Source organism: Sarcophilus harrisii, chromosome 1 (assembly GCF_902635505.1).
Source record: "Sarcophilus harrisii chromosome 1, mSarHar1.11, whole genome shotgun sequence".
Lineage (NCBI taxonomy): Eukaryota > Metazoa > Chordata > Mammalia > Dasyuromorphia > Dasyuridae > Sarcophilus > Sarcophilus harrisii.
This window is the reverse complement of record NC_045426.1, coordinates 59936145-59954369: the sequence shown is the minus strand read 5'-3', so window position 1 is coordinate 59954369 and position 18225 is coordinate 59936145. Positions and strand designations below refer to the sequence as shown.

The 18225-nt window shown below is 39.8% G+C and overlaps 1 protein-coding gene across 1 annotated transcript in view; it reads left to right on the top strand.

The window, feature by feature from the left end:
* The window catches only part of EFCC1 (EF-hand and coiled-coil domain containing 1), a 72699-nt gene that overhangs the window by 35020 nt on the left and 19454 nt on the right, over window positions 1-18225 (top strand). The gene's annotated exons all lie outside the window — the stretch shown is intronic.

Below are 18225 nucleotides of genomic sequence, written 5' to 3'. Positions count from 1 at the left end.
AATTATCTGTGCATTTTTAGTGGCTAAGTTCCTGTTTTTCTGGAAATACCCCTCACTTTCAAAGAAGGTTAGAAAATGAGATATTCATACCAACATGGAATCTCTTTAGCCTATGACAATCTCAAACATCTTTGTTTTGTAACTTCATATAGATTTCATAGGTGATTTCATTTCAGAATCTTTTAAGGATTCTGTTATGGGTATACATAGAGAGTGCATGTATAATTTGATTTTACTGTTATAATATAAAAAAGAAATAAGGTGAAAGGGGGATTGTAACAGAAAAAAAGGGGAAAGTAGAAGTAAAACGAGGGAAATTATATCTCAGGAAGAGGCAAAGAAAATCTATTATAATTGAGGGAAAGAAGGGAGAGGGATGAACATTGTGAATCTAACTCTCATCAGATATGGCTCAAAGAGAAATATTAGACATATTTGGTTTCACCGAGAAACTTCTCTCACCTTATTGAAAAGTGAGAGGGGAAAGGGGAAAAGGCAAGGGGTAAGTTAAATAGAAGGGAAAATAGAAATAGTAGGGGAAAGATATAAGAAAGGAGGAGGGACTCTAATGGGGGAGGGCTGCTTGAGGCAAGTAGTGCTCATAAGTAAAATATTGGGGAAGAAGGAAAGGATAAAAGGAAAGAGAAAAGTATCATTTGGGGTTAATAAGATGGCAGGAATAAAGAATTAGTAGTTTTAACCATAAATGTGAATGTGGTGGACTCTCCCATAAAATGTAAGCAGATAGCAGACTGGATTAAAAGCCAGAATCCTACAATATGTTGTTTACAAGAAACATATTTAAAGCAGAGTGACACATACAGAGTAAAGATAAAAGTCTGGAGCAAACTCTATTCTGCTTTAGGTGAAGTCAAAAAAGCAGGGATAGCCATCGTGATCTCAGATCAAGCACAAGCAAAAAATGATCTAATAAAAAGAGATAAGGAAGGAAACTATATCTGGCTGAAGGGTACCATAGATAATGAAGTAATATAAATACTAAACATATATGCATCAAGGGATATAGCATGGAAATTCCTAAAGGAGAAGTTAAGAGAGTTGCAAAAAGAAATAGGCAGCAAAATTATAAAAATGGGAGATTTCAAACTTGCTCTCTCAGAACTCGATAAATCAAACCACAAAATAAAATACGTTTGTTGAAGAGGTAAATAGAATACTAGAAAGGTTAGGTATGATAGATCTTTGGAGAAAATTAAATGGAGACAGAAAGGAGTACACTTTCTTCTCAGCAGGTCATGGGACTTATACATAAACTAACCATATATTAGTACATAAAGACCTCAAAATCAAATACAGAAAGGCTGAAATAGTAAATGCATTTTTTCAGAATCTTTTAAGGAGAATATTAGCAATGATATCTCACATTTACTTAACACATTTAGGTTTATAAAATGTTTTGTTCACAACAGTTCTGTGGAGTGAGCATTATAAATATTATTAATACAATTTTACAGATGTGTAAAATGAAGTCCAATGAGGTAAAAATCACTTGCCCAAAGGTACTCCACCATTAAATGTCACAACCAGGATTTGAATTTATACCTTCCAGTTGTTTGTCTAATGTATCTTCCACAATACCAGATGTGTGACTTGGTTTTTCTCACCAGAAAGACAAGGTGTCCAAGGACTCACATATTCAACCCATTCAACATCCAGTCCCATTGATGCTCTCCAAAGTACTGAAGTATCTACCAGTACTTTGGTGAAGTGTCTACCACCCAGGCTTGGAATAATCATGTCGTATAAGAGACATTTCCCTATTCATATAAAAGTATTCGTGGAACATAGGATCTTAGGATTAGAGATATATAGGTGGAAACAACTTCAGAGATCATTATTATTTGATCAAAGATTATGAACCAATGGTTTTCAGAAGAAAAATTGCAAATATCAACAACCATATGAAAGAATGTTCCACATCATAATGACAAAATACATGTCTATAAAACAACCCTGAGGGTTCACCTAACAACCAGCAAAGAAGCAATATAAAAGATAATTCTAGTCTATGTTTGAGGGCCTACAGGGATATAGGCACACTAATACATTGTTGGTCTAACAATTCTAGAAAACAATTAGAAATTATATCAGAAATTTTGTTAAACTGTTTTCAACCACAGAATCAGAGTCCTACCACTGGTCATTTATGTTGAGGAGGTCAAAGTTATATAGAAAATTTCTATATATAATCAATTTTAAAAGCATTTTTCTGATAACAAACAAAAAAGAAGAAGCAAAATGACTCCCCATTGAATGAAAAATGACTGAACAAAGTAATGGAATATTTTTTGTGCTATAAGAAACAATGAACATATTTTCTTTCACTTTATTTTCTTGCTTTCTTAATAATAGTCTTTTATTTTCAAAATATATGCAAAGATAGCTTTCAGCATTCACTCTTACAAAACCTTGTGTTCCAAATTTTTTCTCCCTCCTTTTCCCCCACACGGTGAATAATCCAATATATGTTAAACATAAAATGTTTCTATATGTATTTCCATAATAATCATGCTGCACAAGAAAAATCAGATCAAAAAGGAAAAAATGAGAAAGAAAACAAAAAGCAATTCCTTGCTTTTAAAAGAAAAGACATGGATAATGTAAAAATCCATTTTGCATTACTTCATATGTAAAATGAATATCATATGTCTTGCCTTCTCAGTGAGGGAAGGAAAGAATTCACAACTAAAATAACAATTAAAAAAAAAAAAGAAAAGAAATATGAGAATTCAGAGAAACATGGGAAGACTTATATAAACTGATGCAGAATGAAATGTACAGAAGCCAAAACAATTCAAATTCAATTGCAATAAGAATGTAAACTCTAAAATTAAGTTGAGCACCACATAATCATAATGGTCAATCTTGGACCCCGAGATGTTGTTTCTTTAGCAAGGTGGGAGTTTCTGGGTGCTGAACGATGCCTATGCAGTCAGATATGGTGTCAGTATCAGATACGTTTGCTTATTTCTTTTTCTGTGCTATAAAGGAAAGGATGCTGGGTTTCAGGGAAGGGTAAAATATGGAAATGATTATGATGTAAAAATAAAATAAAACATTCACTTTAAAAATAACACTAATAATAGCCAGGTGATCTTCAGGAGCCTGTAGGACCCTCAGGGTGACTTGTGATGTACTGCTCTGTAAAGAAGAGCTTAATATAGTCCCTTCCCTCTCCCTGCCTTCCCTTGGTTTCTTCTTCCTAGTGTTGTTCCATTGTTCTCACACAAATTCCTCCTGCTTCCTGTGAGACTTCATTCAGGAACTCCCTGGCAACTGGAGGAAATGGTTGTGTGTGAACTTTCAAGAGTGGATCCTCCTCCCACCGCCTGCCTCGGCTGGGCTGGCTCGCATCTCCTTTCCCTGCCTAGATATCTGTAGGATACAGAACCAAGAGACTGACATCCCCCAGGACCCTGCTACTGCAGTCATGAATGGCTCTCCCTTGTCTGCATCCAGACTGGGGTTCAGCAGGGATTATTTGAAGGCGCATCCCAAATGCCAGGCGCCATCGAGCTTTGTTGCTGCCCTCAGTCTTCACAACAGCTTGAAAATGCCTAGTGACTCCAATCACACACTTTCCGGAGTATTATCAGTGATATCCAAGTGTATGTTGGAGACGGACAAAGGATTGAAATCAGAGAGATAAACAGGAATGCCCCTTTTCCAGCACTTCCAGGAAAGGCGCAGGACTTTAGCTGAAGACACTAGATAGGTCTCCACTGAAGTCCAACATCTGTCTAATACCCATAAAAGGCTCTGGAGCACAATAGAAGGCTACTGAATTTGGAGCCAAGAGATGGTTTTGATGACCTGGAGGGCTCCTTATCATTCCTATGACTCCGAACACATCAGGTCACCTCTCTGATCTTCAGGTGGAGAGTCAGAGGTGTGCTGCCCAAAGGAATAAGGGAGACCTGTCAAAGATGACCCTTACTCCAACATTTATCCATTATAAAGTGGAGACAATTATTTAACCAATGGGATGATTCTAGCAAGTGACTTAACTGTTATATACTTCAGTTTACTCACCTGTAAAATGGAAACAATAATGGCACCTACCTCACAGCACTGGTGAGACACCAAATGAGATAATAGATGTATAATTCCCATAGATTTGTGATGGAAAGAGCCTTCTGCATCCATGGAGACTGAATGTGGATCAGAGCATAGCATCACCACCTTTTTTTGTTGTTTGTTTGTTTTCTTGCTTTTCCTTTGTTGTGTTTTTCCCCTTTTCATCTGATCTTTCTTGTGCAACTTGAAGAATAATGGAAATACATTTAGAAGAATTGCACATGTTTAATCTAAATCAGATTGCTTGCTGTCTTATAGAGAGGGGAAGGAGGGAGGGAAGGAGAAAAAAACTGGAACACAAGGTTTTGCAAAGGAATGTTGAAAACTATCTTTGCATGTATTTGAAAAAATAAAATACTATTGAAAAAAAATTATATATGCTTAGTGCTTAGCAAGCCCTAAAGTGCTGTCTGTCTGTCATTTATCTATCTATACACAGAAATATATGGATAGAGAGATATATAGGTAGATAGATAAATAGATAGATAGATATGTTAGATATTTTTCTTATCTGAGTTATTTGTAGAAATCAGATCATTAGTGTCTTCTCTTTCTAAATTGCTTTGCACTTTTCAGAGGAGTTTCACATTTATTATTCTATCTGATGTTCATGATCATCTTTTGAATGATCAAATTAAGCCAGAGAGTACACTTCTTAGATAAAAAGGAAGATGAAGAAAAAAATAAGGAGGAAAAGAGAATGATGAGGAGAGAAGGAGAAAGAGAAAAAGAGAGGAAAGAAAAGAAGGAAAGGAGGAGAAAGAGAACAGGAAGAAAAACATGAAGTAGAAGAAAATAAGGAGAGAAGCAGAAAAAAAGGATGAAGAGAAAAAGAGGAAGGGGGAGGAGAGAAAAGAGGAGAAAGGGGAGGAAGAGCAGAAGAGAATGAGGAGAAATAAAGCCAAAAGGAAGCGGAGAGGAAGGAGAAGAGGAGGAAAGGGAGAAGTAGAAGAACAAGAACAAGAAAAATGAGAAGGAAAAGAAGGGGAAGGGGAAGAGAAAGAGGAACAGGAAGGAGGAGGAAGTCATTACTTTTCTACCTACCATACAATATCCTTTATAGGTTTATCATTTTGTAGTAGTTGTATCAAATTCAAATATAAGTGGAAGTGGAGACACTAAACCATACACAAAGGATTCTGTAGGCCACATGTTGGATTAATTTTAAAATGTAACATTATTTGTGGGTTTTTGTATTTGTATTAATTTTGTCAGCTATTTCCCAATTCCATTTTGATCTGGAATGAACTGTGCTCAGGAGCATCATGAACCATTTGTTTGTCCCTTTTATCTATAGCATACCCTCTAACTGTGGGCATTCTGACTTCTGTCTTCTTTTCCCTTTAGACTCACACTCAATGACTTCATCAACTTTCATGGATTTAATTACGTTTTTGATGCAAATTACTTCCATATCTATCCACTCAGTCTTTCTTCTGGACTCCAATCGCATATCCAGCTAAATCTTGAGTCTAAAACTGAACTCATTATCTCCCCCTCAGAAAACTCATCTTTCTTCCAAATTTTCTGTTATACCATCCTCGCAATCATCCAGGTTTTGATCTTGGTGCTATTCTTGATTCCTCACTCTGACCCAACATCTGCCATCACTTGCCAAATCTTGTTTCTTCAGCTGCATCTCTTGCATCTGTCCACTTCCCCCTATTCCTATAACCACTACCCCATTTCAGGCTCTTGTTAACCTCTTATCTGGACTATTATAATCTTCTCCCAATCATTTTCCCTGCCTTAGGTCTCTTTCCACTCCAATCATTCCCATATGCAGGCTCCAAAGTGATTTTCCCAAGTGTGGGTCTAACAATATCAATCCCATATTCAGTAAACCTCAATGGCTCTTTGTCATCTTAAGGATCAAGTAAAACATCTTCTATTTATATTTTGTTTTTCTTGTTTCTGAGGCAACTGGGGTTAAGTGATTTGCCCAGGGTCACGCAACTAGGAATGTTAAGTGTTTGAAGCCAGATTTGAACTAAGGTCCTCCTGACTTTGGGGCTGGTGCTCTATGCACTGAGCCACCTAGATTCCCCCTTCTATTTGGTTTTTAAAGTCTTTCACAACCTGGCCTCAACCTCCCTTTCCAACCTTGTTAGGTAGCCCTCCCCCTTTTGGCACATTCTAACCATTTCATTATTTCTGGCATGAGACACTCCATCTCTTACCTCCAGAATTTTGCATTGGCTATTATCCCTTCTCTGGAATGCACCCCCTACTTAGTTCCACCCCTTACACTCCTTATTTCCTTTAAAACTCTGTTCAAGAAACATCTTCTACGTCAGTGGTCCTCAAACTTTTGTTCTCAATATCTTTATCCTATTAAAAATGATTGAGGATCTGTCCAAAGAGTTTTTGTTTATGTTGTTTATAATTATAGATATTGATCACATTAAAAATAAAAACCAATTATGAATTTGTCGACTCTCTGAAAGGATTTCAGAGATTCCGAGGATGCTCTGGACCAGACTTTGAGAACCACTGTTCTACGTGAACTTTTTCTGGTTCCTCAGCTGTTAATGCTGCTCTGAAAAAACTATCTCATTTTTATTTTTATATATTTATTTATGCATCTGTTGTCTCTCCACAGAATGGAAGTTCCTTGAGGGTGAGGACTTTTTTATTTTGGTTCCTAGAAAAGTGTCTGACACTTGTAGGCACTTAATAGTTGTTGGTTATGACTTATGGATAGCTGGTCTTGGAGTCAAGAAGGCATGGGATCACACTTGGCCCCCCTGACACATGCTGGCTTTGTGATCCTGGGCAAATCATTTAACCTCTCAGCATTGCAGGCAAATTTTTCTTTCTAGAAATTGCTGAACAAGTGATACCTACCTCAGCTGAAAAAGTTTCCTTGCTGCAAAATTCCTATACCAATGAAATTAGGCATCAAATTTAAATAAGATAATAATGTTATAAGAATACTAATTATAATAAACTACTATATGTTATAATTCTATCAATTATAAGAAAGGAAGAAGGGAAGAAGAAGAAGACAAAGGAGAAGGAGGAGAAAGAAGAAAAACAGAAAGAAAAAGGAGAAGGAAGAAGAAAAAGAAGAAGGAAAAGAACAAGAAAGAAGAGGAGGAGGAGGAGGAAAAGGAGGAGAAAGAGGAGGAAGGAGGAGGAAAAAGGAAATAAATGATGGGGATGACAAATCTATATGGCTTTTTAATACTTAATAGCCCTTCCTTCATGACAAACTTGTTTGGTAGTGTGAGTGCTATTGTCCTAGTTTTATACATAAAGAAATTGAGGCTCTGAGATATAATGAGCCTTGCCCAGAGTCCATAGGCAATAAGTCCTTTGAATCCAGGTTTCCTGACTCCAAAGTCAGCACTCTTTTCAATAAGCAAACTATTTAAATGCTTGTTTATTTACTATCTTCATCAAGAGCTCTCACCACATCTAAAAAACTATAAATAAAAAATCTGGAAATAAAATAAGCCTCAAGCATCATTGCATGGAGGTCTATCATGGGATGTTCAGCAGGAAAGCAAGCAGATGTGTTTATAAATTGTATCATCCTGAGTAAGTCTCTATTTTTCTGATCCTCAGGTTCCCTATTCTATAAATGGGAACAGTAAAACCTGTAGTATTTATACAGGAGTGTTGTAAGGATTAATAGAGACAAATGTCTGAAAAGGGCTTTACAAACCTTGAAGACTTGGGAAAAGGTCACTTCTTTATCTTGTTCTGGGGTCATTTCAGCCATGTCCGACTTTCTGTGACCCATTGGAGGTTTTCTTGGCAGAGAGAGATACTGGAATCCTTTGCCATCTGGGTTTTTTTTTTCAGTTCATTTTACAGATGAGGAAACTGAGGAAGGCAGGTTTAAGTGACTTGCCTAGAGTTACACAGCCTAGGAGGTGTCTGGTTATATTTATCATTAGCATTACCAGTATCATTCTCATCATGAATACGCTCTCATTAACAAGCTTTATTTTAATGAACTCAGCAAACTCCCTTGAGGACTGAAGTCATAGGTTAATTTTTTGTTCCATTTTTGATTTGTTTCCTTTGTGTTACCTCATACACTCCTTTTCCACTGCCTGGTCCCCATTCCTTTCTCTTGTACGTATGGCCGGTATGTAATAAATGCCTGTCACGATGAATTAAAGAGAAGCAATGAAAACAAAGCATGAGGGTGAGTGACCATCACTTAGAACAGAACACGGAAGGTGGAGCTCAGGGCAGGAGGCAGGAGAAAGTCAGGTCTGGTGGTGTTGAGCAACATGAACCGAAGGGTGGGAGGATGACAGCAGAGGAAGCAACAGTAGCTAAGGGAAGAGATGAGCCATCTGTCCAACATGAACTCCTAGCTATGGGGGTGAGCTGGAAAACCTGATTTCCGAAGAGCTGATACGAAGGAAGGACAGCTGATGTAAGCCGTTACTGGAGAGCATCAAGGATGAGGGCCAGGCCCCAGGCGCAGGAACCTTGGCCTCTGTCCTGGGATGGGGAGGGAAACATCCCGGCTTCACTGGCCTGGATTCCAGGGGAAATGCAGAGGTGGCCAGCTGGAGGGATCCCCAGGAACTTGAGAACTTGTGTCATCTATTAGGAAGTTAGATGAACCAAAAGAGGGTAGACCCCAAGGCTCTGCCATTTGCCACTCCCAATTCACAGATTCTCCATAAGGCATTAGCTGAAAAAACACATTTTATATACAATCTGCACTTTGGTGCTCTTCCTTCAGAGGGATTCCAGATTCCTTGTGCTGTAACCTGGCCAGAACCTACTTTTCCATAGGATTCTGTCTTCGGTTCTTAACCCTAGAAACAACATCATCATTGTTGTCTAAATACATCAGCATTGAAGTAAATTGACTTTCCAGCCATTAAATCTCTCCTGCAATAGGCTCTTTGAAAATGTAAATCTCCGTCCTGCCTTACAATCATAAAGTATTCAAGTTCCACAGCATCTTGGAATTCAGAGGCTCTTGAGTTTAAAACTGGAAGGAATTTCCAGGTCGTCTAGTCCCCAGCTTCTTAAACTGTGGTTTGCGACCTTATATAGTGTCATAACTAAATGTGGAGGATAAGAAATTGTGATTTATTGTCATTAAATGTTTGATTTGCCTACCTATTTCATATATCTGTACACCCTGAGTCAGATAAAAATTTCTTGGGTAAAAAATGTTTAACCTATCTTGAATTACTTGCTATCTAGAGAGGGGAGAGAAGGAAAGGAGAAAAAAAAAATTGGAACACAAAGTTTTACAAAGCTGAATGTTGAAAACTCTCTTTGCATGTATTTTGAAAAACAAAAAGCTATTATTAAAAATAATAATAATAAATCTTGACTGGTTGGGGGAGAAGGGGATTGTGAGTTGAAAAAGTTGAAAAAAGCTCTGATCTAGTTCAGGGCTTCTCTTCAAGTTCATGGATCCTGAAAAGGTTCATAAATCGATTTCTAGGGCTCTATTAAACTTAAATGGAGATGGAGAAAATTCTTTATGTTAATATAATTTTATATGTGTTTGTGTATGTAGATGTCATTTTGGTCTTCTTTGAGTACAAAGGATACCAACCAATAATTGATTTATTTTTTTCCTGGCTTACAATAAGTGCTTAACAAATGCTTATTCCTTTCCTTAAATCTGTTTTCTATTTTGTATATTTAAAAAGTTTGCTCTGACAAGGAGTCCATAGGTTCACCAGATTGCTTTACAGATGAGGAAACTGAGGCTCAGAGAGATTAAGTGATTTGGTGATTTGGGCCGTTTGGTCACACAGCCAGTTGATGTCAAAGTTTCCCAACTGCTCCATTAGGGGGTCTTTCCTTTATAGCACATATTTTCTACTCATGCCCTGTCATTATTCATGGTTTGTGTGCCTCTAAATCATGGGATTGTGGCAAATGGAAGTATGAAAAGCTGAGACTTCATTCACCATGGGCAGTATAATTCCTAGTTCTCCACACGGCTCTCCTAATTGACTAAAGAGTTGGAATGGTGGGATTGCCAGAAGGCCCTTCATAAATGTCCTCTGGCAGCTGCTTCCTTTACAATGTCAGAGAAGAATCTGTAAAAAAAAAAAAAAAAAAAAAAAGGGTCCTACGCCCAGTGCCTTTACCAAATGACATCCCTCACTACAGGCCGTGGAGGAGGAGTTGGGGGAGATGAAAATTCAGACACATAATTAATTGCTCCCACTTCCCAGGAAAGCTGTATAACTTTAACAGGCAGAAGTATATTCAAGCCTCTCCACCTCCCACCACTTCCAGGATAACTAAACATTTTGACATCTGATTATTGTTAGGCTTGCATGACCCTAGAGTAAACACTTTCTTAGGGGAATCTAATCATGTCAGAAACAAGTAAAAAGATGGATTGTTGTTGTTCAGCTGTTTTTTCAGTTTTGTCCAACTCTTTGTGGCTCCATTTAGGGTTTTTTTGGCAGAGATATTGGGGGGTTTGCCATTTCCTTCTCCAACTCATTTTACAGATGAGGAAACTGGGGCAAACAGGGTTAAGTGTCTTGTCACAAATGTCTGAGGTCAGATTTGAACTCATGAAGAAGAAAGAGTCTTCATGGCTTGGCGCTCTGTGTACTATAGTGCCTCCTTGTTGCAAGAAGGATTAGACTGACAGAATCATAGAAGGTTAGAGACGGTAACCCTAGAGATCCTTTACCCAGTCCCTTCATGAAATTTGGGAAATTATAAAAGCTCTTTGGAATACAGGTCTTTATTATTTCACTCTTGTTCCTTGAATTCTGAGTAGATCACATATGAAACACTTCACTGCCTGGACAAACTTTGGCTTCCAAGGCAGGACAGTGTTGCCTCTGTTAGTAACATCTTTTTTAAAAATAATAGTTTTTTATTTTTCAAAATACATGCAAAGGTAGTTTTCAACATTCACCCTTGCAAAATCTTGTGTTCCATATTTTTCTCTCTTCCTCCCTCCCCTCTCCCCTAGACAACACATAATCCAATATAGTAGACATATATCTTAAAGTGGCCACTTGAAGTGCTTTATCTGAGTTAACTATAAGGTGGGACTCATAGGCTGAATTGCTCCACATACACCCCAATTGCTCAACTTGGGCATGTGTGAACTCCTGATCTCCTACCAGGAGTCCTCAAACTTTTTAAATAGGGGCCAGTTCACTGTTCCTCAGACTGTTGGAGGGCCGGACTATAGTCAAAACAAAAACTTTGTTTTGTGGGCCTTTAAATAAAGAAACTCCATAGCCCTGGGTGAGGGGGATAAACATCCTCAGATGCTGCATCTGGCCCGCGGGCCGTAGTTTGAGGACCCCTGTGACCTAGGCTTTGCAATTGGGTCTGAGTGGTGCTGAAAACTTGGACTACTAGGCTCATTTATTCTGCATGTGTGCACAAATCACCACAGCCTTTTCCCAGTGCCCTGGGCCCTTATTTAGAGAAAATGCTCATAATAACTCATTTATTTCTCTTGGATTATTTTGCTTCCATATCACTAGATTCTACAATCTTTTCCATTCTTATAATCCTTTAAGCCCTACTCACATGTTAATATAGTAATATAAAAATGGGGATTTTTATCCTTGTTTCTATTTGTGTAAAACACAAAAGACCCGGACTTCTCAATTAAATCAATCAAAGTTGTAAACTTGGTGTGAACCAATCGTTGATCGGTTTTGGAGGAGGAAAGTACTTGGGTTATTGGATGAAAGGAATGAGTCTCCATAGGAGATACTTTGTGATTGGGTTCTCTGTTCTATATGGGAAGCTGGTAGAGAAGCAAGCAAGCTGCAGGAGTTTCCAGGCAGGATGAGGCCTGAACCAAAGGGGAACAAGGTGGAGAGCTACGCTCCCATTCTCTCATTGACCTTGTCACTGAAGAGACTGGACTGGTCTCGTGTCCAGCTTAAAGAGATTCCCTAACATGGACAAATAACCAGACAGACTTAGAAAGACGGGCATCTTAGAGACAAAAAAAAATTGTTTTAAAGCTTGAGAGTCTTGAACCAGAAAAAAAAAAGGACTTCCAGTATCTACCCTTTGGCAACGTATTCTCTCTCTATGTGCCTCATTGTTATAGTTAAGTTTGTCTCTACTTTCCCCACAGATTGGGGGGGGGAGTGGACCCCAGACTTTTGGAAGGATGTCTTTGTACCAAACCTATCAAGATATTCCATTTCTGACAGAGATGGGGGAGCCTATCAGATGGGGGCTCGTGAGCTGCAGTATTCGGAACCCCCTCAGCGTAGTCCCTGATACTGGTATGGAGGAAATAGCCCCCTGCCCTCTGAGAGAGCCAGTCTGCCCGTGCTGGGGAGAATTAGGGAAGTAGCCCCAGAGAGAGTGTCCTAGCAGCTAGTCACCGCCCCGAGGGTTCCAGCTCCGCTTCTACATCTTTGTGTAGAACAACTTTCTTCCCCCTCTGCCCAACTCCCTCCAAGCATAGTGCTTCACTGATTCCCCTGCACTCTCCCCAGTTTATCCGATTATTAAGAGGTTACTGCTCTCCCTCTTGAATTTACTGTGCATTAATTTAGCCCGGTGCATGTTGTATCTCCCCAGAAGAATATAACCTCCTTGAAGGCGAGTATAATTTTACTTTTGTCCATGTCCTCAGTACTAAACACTGTGCCTGGCACACAGTCGGTGCCTAATAAAAGTTTAACGAATTGAATAGAATTGCACCTTGGGTTTACTTATCATCCTTCGCTAGGTTGTGAGCTGGCTGAGAACTGAGATCGCACTTTGTGCTTTTCTCTCTCCCCAAATGCCAAGCCCAGTGTTGGCTGCCCAGAAGGTAAATGCTGATTATTTAGGGCTATCCTATAAAAGGGTATTTAATAGCTCGCATTTCCAGCGTGCCGGAGAGCGCAGACACGGGGTTAAGCAGACCCTGGCGAAAGGAAGGCGGTGGGGGTGGTGTTCGGTGAATCCAGTGTGATGTTTGTGTTGCTATTTTCCTGTTTAGTTGGCTGGATGGGATGGGATGGTTTCCATGGGTGGGGGTTAAAAAGCACAGCTTTCTTGGAAGGTCATAAGCACCCCATGGCCTTAACTTACCTTCCCCTTCCCCAGCTGGGGTTAAATGGGGAGATGCTGAGCAAAACCAGACTGGCTCTGCTTGACGTGATCCACCCTCCTCCCCCATTTCCCCCCACCCCTTTCCTGCTCTGTGTCGGGAGGATCCTGTGCCTAAAGAGCTCAAAATTACTCCCTCTAAAGCCCGGGCTGATGAGATCAGGGAATAAGGGAATAAGACCCAGCTCTAAGGTTTACATAGCCCTTTATGTAGACTGTGCAAGTATGAGTATGCCCATTTTACAGATGAAGAAACTGAGTCTGAAGAGACAGGAATTATCAATAGTCACACAGCTATCAGAGTCAAGACCAGAGCCAGGTTTCCTAATGTGGAGTTCTCTGCTTTCTGCTAACCATGCTCAATCTCTCAGCCTCGTGGAGGGGAAATGTTTAAGAAGACTCTCGCTCTGGCCGGCAAGTCCACAGTGATACTTTCACTAGGCTTCCGGCCCCCTCCCTCTAAGGGCCTTGAGCCAACCCGCCGAGGAGCCAGCAGAACAGGTTTCCCCAGCCAAGCTGGCCCTCACCCAGCCCCGAGCTCCCTCTCTGCTCGCTCCAGCTGACAGTCACATCGAAGCCAGGGAGCCTGGGCAGCAGCTGAACAGGGTGCGGTCCGGTCCCTCGCCGTTCCCTCCTCGCTCTCCACCCACCCAAAAGCAGCTGGGGTGGATCGGGGTCCCTGGCAGGGGAGAGACCTCTGCCCGGCCCAGATTCCCCAGGTGGCCGTGGGGGCCTGCACACGTAGTGGGTGCTCAGTGAGTTAATGATGACCGACTGTCCGCAATCAGACAGCTGGGGTGCTGGAGATGGGATCAGAGAAACTGGAGCGTCTCAAACTGAAAAGAGGATATTATCAGTTTCTGTGCTGCGTGTTGGAGGAATTCAAAGAGGGGAGTATCCCCTCGAGTGAAAAGGGAGATCCTGAAGGACATGGGCCCTGAAGGAGAAATAGGGCTTGCATAAATGGAACTTGGTCAGGCGCCTGGACTGAGAATTAAGTTTCATCTTCGTGAATCAAATCCAGCCATGGACACTTACTACTTGTGTGACTTTGGGCAAATCTCTTCACCCTATTTGCCTCAGTTTCCTTAATTGAAAAATGTGCTGGAGAAGGAAATGGCAAACCACTCAGGTGTCTTTGCCAACAAAAGTCCAATTGTGGTCACAAAGAATTGGACAAGACTGAAAAATCAGTATATAATAATAGAATGGATATTTTATGCTGTAGGGGGGAAGGAGTGGGAACAAAGGTTCAGAGATGGAAATAGGTCTGAGGGGTAATGAATAAACCATCCTTGAGTAGAGGATCCTGGGGAGAAGATTTGGGGAGTTAAGGAGAACTGGGTCAGGTTGTAAGGATCTTAAAAGACAATGATGAAAGTAAGATTTTAGGATTAATGGTAAAGTCATAAAATGTTAAAGCTAAGAGAGACACAAAATGTCAAACTTGGAGGGTCCTTAGAATATAGAATATCAGAGCTGGAGGGTCCTTAGAACACAGATTGTCAGAGCTAGAGGGCCATAGAACATAAAATGTTAGACATTTGATACAGCTTCTAGTCCATGTTCTTCATTTCATAGATGAGAAAGTCAAAGCTGGAGATTTGAAGGGTCATTCCCAATGTAACATGGTGAATTCTTAGCCAAACCAGAAATGGTCAAGTCCGGGGCGCTTTCCACAGACATTGTTTGGGGGCCTCGAGTTCCCTCTTTGTAAAATGGGCTTAGTAATACCTACCCTATTCGCTTTCCAAGAGCAAAGAAGCAAATGGACCAAATAAAGAAGTGCTTTGGGAAGCAGGCGGCTTTTGTACACAATGAATATTGTTAGAAATAATAACATGTTTGCATCCACATCCCCGGGCATGTCTGTGCCTGTGCTCATGCCGGCGTGTCACCCAACAAGAGTGGGCTGTTTGGGTCCATTTGTGTGGCCTAGTAACAACTGGTGTCATGACTGGGGATCTGGGTCAGTAGACTCCTCTCTGCTCCAATTGTTGTGGGGACAAAGGTCTCCAAATGCGTGGCGGCAGTTGGCCACTACCAGGGCAACCCCAGGGCCTGCATTACCTGCTGGTCAGCGGATCAGACCTTTTCTTCTCCCACATGGTCTCTGCCCTGGAGGGAGGGGTCTCATTCACAGGGCTCCTCTCTTGTAAATGCCATGTAAGGGTGTTAGGGGGTAAAGGAGATCCACCTCCTTCCTTTCTCATCCTCAAGTCAGGAAGCCTTCACTTAGGGAATGGAGCAGGATGAATGTAATTCATGTCTCTGCGATGCTCTTCAGCTTTTGCACTAAAGATACGGAATTCTGAGTCACTCCCAGCCGTCCTCTACCATCGGTACCAGGTCCAGTCCTCCTACATCCTCATCAGCCCACTGAGTATATGTCCCATTTATCCTCCTGCAAGCAAGAATCACATCAGTTTACAGCTGAAAGGGAACATGGATATAATCTTGCACAAACTCTTTGTCTTATAAATGAGGAATTGAAATCAGAAAGTGACTTTCCCAAGCTCACACAAACATTAAGTGACAAAGCTCCTTCAGGTCCCCTCAGTCCAAATCCAATAATATTTCTACCCTAGTCTGTATGGACTCAGTTACCTCTTGAGGTCCTTTTCAGCCTGAAGGTTTGGGAACTTGACCATCGTGAAGATTTAAGGGAGTGATTAATTCCATTTTACAGAAACTGAGGTTGAGAGTGACTGGTCACAGTAAGTGGTGGAGCAGGAAGGCAAACAGCTTCTGATGCTGCTTCTGCTTATCACAAAGGGAGCCTGAGGCAGAGCTGGATGATTTTAATTTGACCACTTCCCCCCTAAAGAACTTCCCAAAGCCCCTTAAGGTCACCTTTCTCATCCGCAAGTAGCCAGACTCATGAATGGTCCTTTGGGGACCAACCATCCGAAGCTCCATCTTTTGCAAAGGTGAGGGATGGCCCATGGTGGAGTGGGAGCCTTCATCCTCCTGAGCCACTTTCCCTTGACCTTTAAAGATAATGCTATTATTGCAAGATCAGGAAGCACCGCATCTCACTGGGGAAACCTCTCATTGAATTTCTTTAACCACATTATTCTCAGAAAAAAAATTCAAAGTATGTTTTCCACCCCCACAGCTTTGCAAAAAGGCACGGGAGAATAATGGTTTTCTTCTGGGCTATTGTTTGCCAGCACTGCTGGGCCTGTTAGAACAACCCTGCCCTTGGCCCGGTGGCTTTAGAAATGGCTGGCAGCTGGGTTGGGTCAAACAAAAGCTCTCCGGGATAGTTCGCAGTCTCTCTTGGCAGCAAGCTTTGCTTTGCTGCCTAACAAAGACATGTGTGCAGTTTGGTTTCTAAGACTTCAGCAGCCCCAGCAAACTATGAGAAGGATTTGGAATAAAGCTCAGCAGCTCCCTTTAGCAAGATTTATTTAAGCAGGACCACTTGAAGAAATACTTTATTTCAGGAACTGACATGAAAATGTATATGTTTGTATATGTATATATAAATGTAAATGTATATAAATATATGGTGTTCTCACATATATATATGTATGTAGTTTATATGTATGTGTCTAGGGAGAGAGATGAATATATGTGTGGTGTGCATATGTTTATTTCATATCTTCATATAAATATATTCAAATAAATTCATATATTCAAATAAATAAATATATATTTAAGATACTTCTTTAATATATTTTATTTAAATTATGCATAAAGTATTAATATATGTCTATAATATTAATATGTAATATAAACTATATATTATTACAAGGAACCACATGAAAACATGCTTTAAATCACTAACAGTAAGAAAAATTCAAATGAAAGCAACTGTCATTGGGCAAATTGGCAAAAACAACCAAGATGGGAGCATTCATAGTGAAAGGTGTTGTACCAAGATTTTAATTTGGAATTATGTAAAAAGTGTGGTCAAATTGTACACATTCTTCCAGAAATCCCGCTACTGGACAGATATATCCCATAGAAACAAAAGACTAAAATAAATGCTTGATATATGCCAAAATATTCATGGCATCTTTTGTTCACAAAGAATCATAAGCAAAATAGATGCTCATTGGTTGGACAATGGGAGTGGGGATATGTTGGAATTCACTTCCAATAGGGATATAAACTCAATGGCATATGATATAATGGGATATTATTGTGTGTGAAGAAATGATAAAAGTAAAGGATGCTGAGAAACACTGGAGGATCCTTATGAACTGGTAACAGTGACATAAGCAGAACCAAGAAAACAGTACACACAGAAAAATAATAATATAAATGAAAAGATCACTAACAGGAAACTGAATTCTGAGTAATAGAAATACCAGTGAAGATCCTAGAAGAAAGGGAAGGTGACAAAGCTCATTACACAAATAATATGTTAAAAAAAATAATTAAATAAGATCAGAGAATTAGCATTGAAAGGGAACTTAAAGGTACAATCCTCTCATTTTACACGTGAGAAAAATGAGGCCAAAAGAGATTAAATGACTTGCCCCAAATCATACAGAAATAGTCAGATTATCCTGAGAGGCTCAAGGATCACTCCAAGCCAGGGTGACTAGGAAGACATCATGGAGGAGGTGGTATTCAGCCTGAGTCTTGGAGGAAGAGAAATCTGTCAGTAAGTGATGGAGAGGAATAATGTCAAGGAGGAAAGAGAAGAAAAGATAAGATGAGAAAATAGTAATCCAGTTTGACTAGAATGTAGAATATGCAAAAGAAAGTTAAATGCCATGGAATAAGGCTGGGAAAGCCAAGTTGAAGTAAGACTTGGTCTGTTTTGCTTCTTTTTTAAATGATTATTTATTTAATATTTAATATTAATAAATATAATTTAAGAAATTAAGTAATTTAATTATATTTAAGTTTTGTGTCCATTTTGAATTTATTATAGAATATGAAATAATATATTGGTATAAACTGTAGGAAAACAAGTCCTTTACTAAACTGAAGGGGGAACTGAATTGGTCCAGTCATTCTGGAAAGCTGTCACTAAAGTTTATACAGAATGACTCAATGATACTACTGAATAATTAGACAGAGACATTTGCATTTCATTTTGTAAGCCATGGGGAGCCAAGCTGAAAA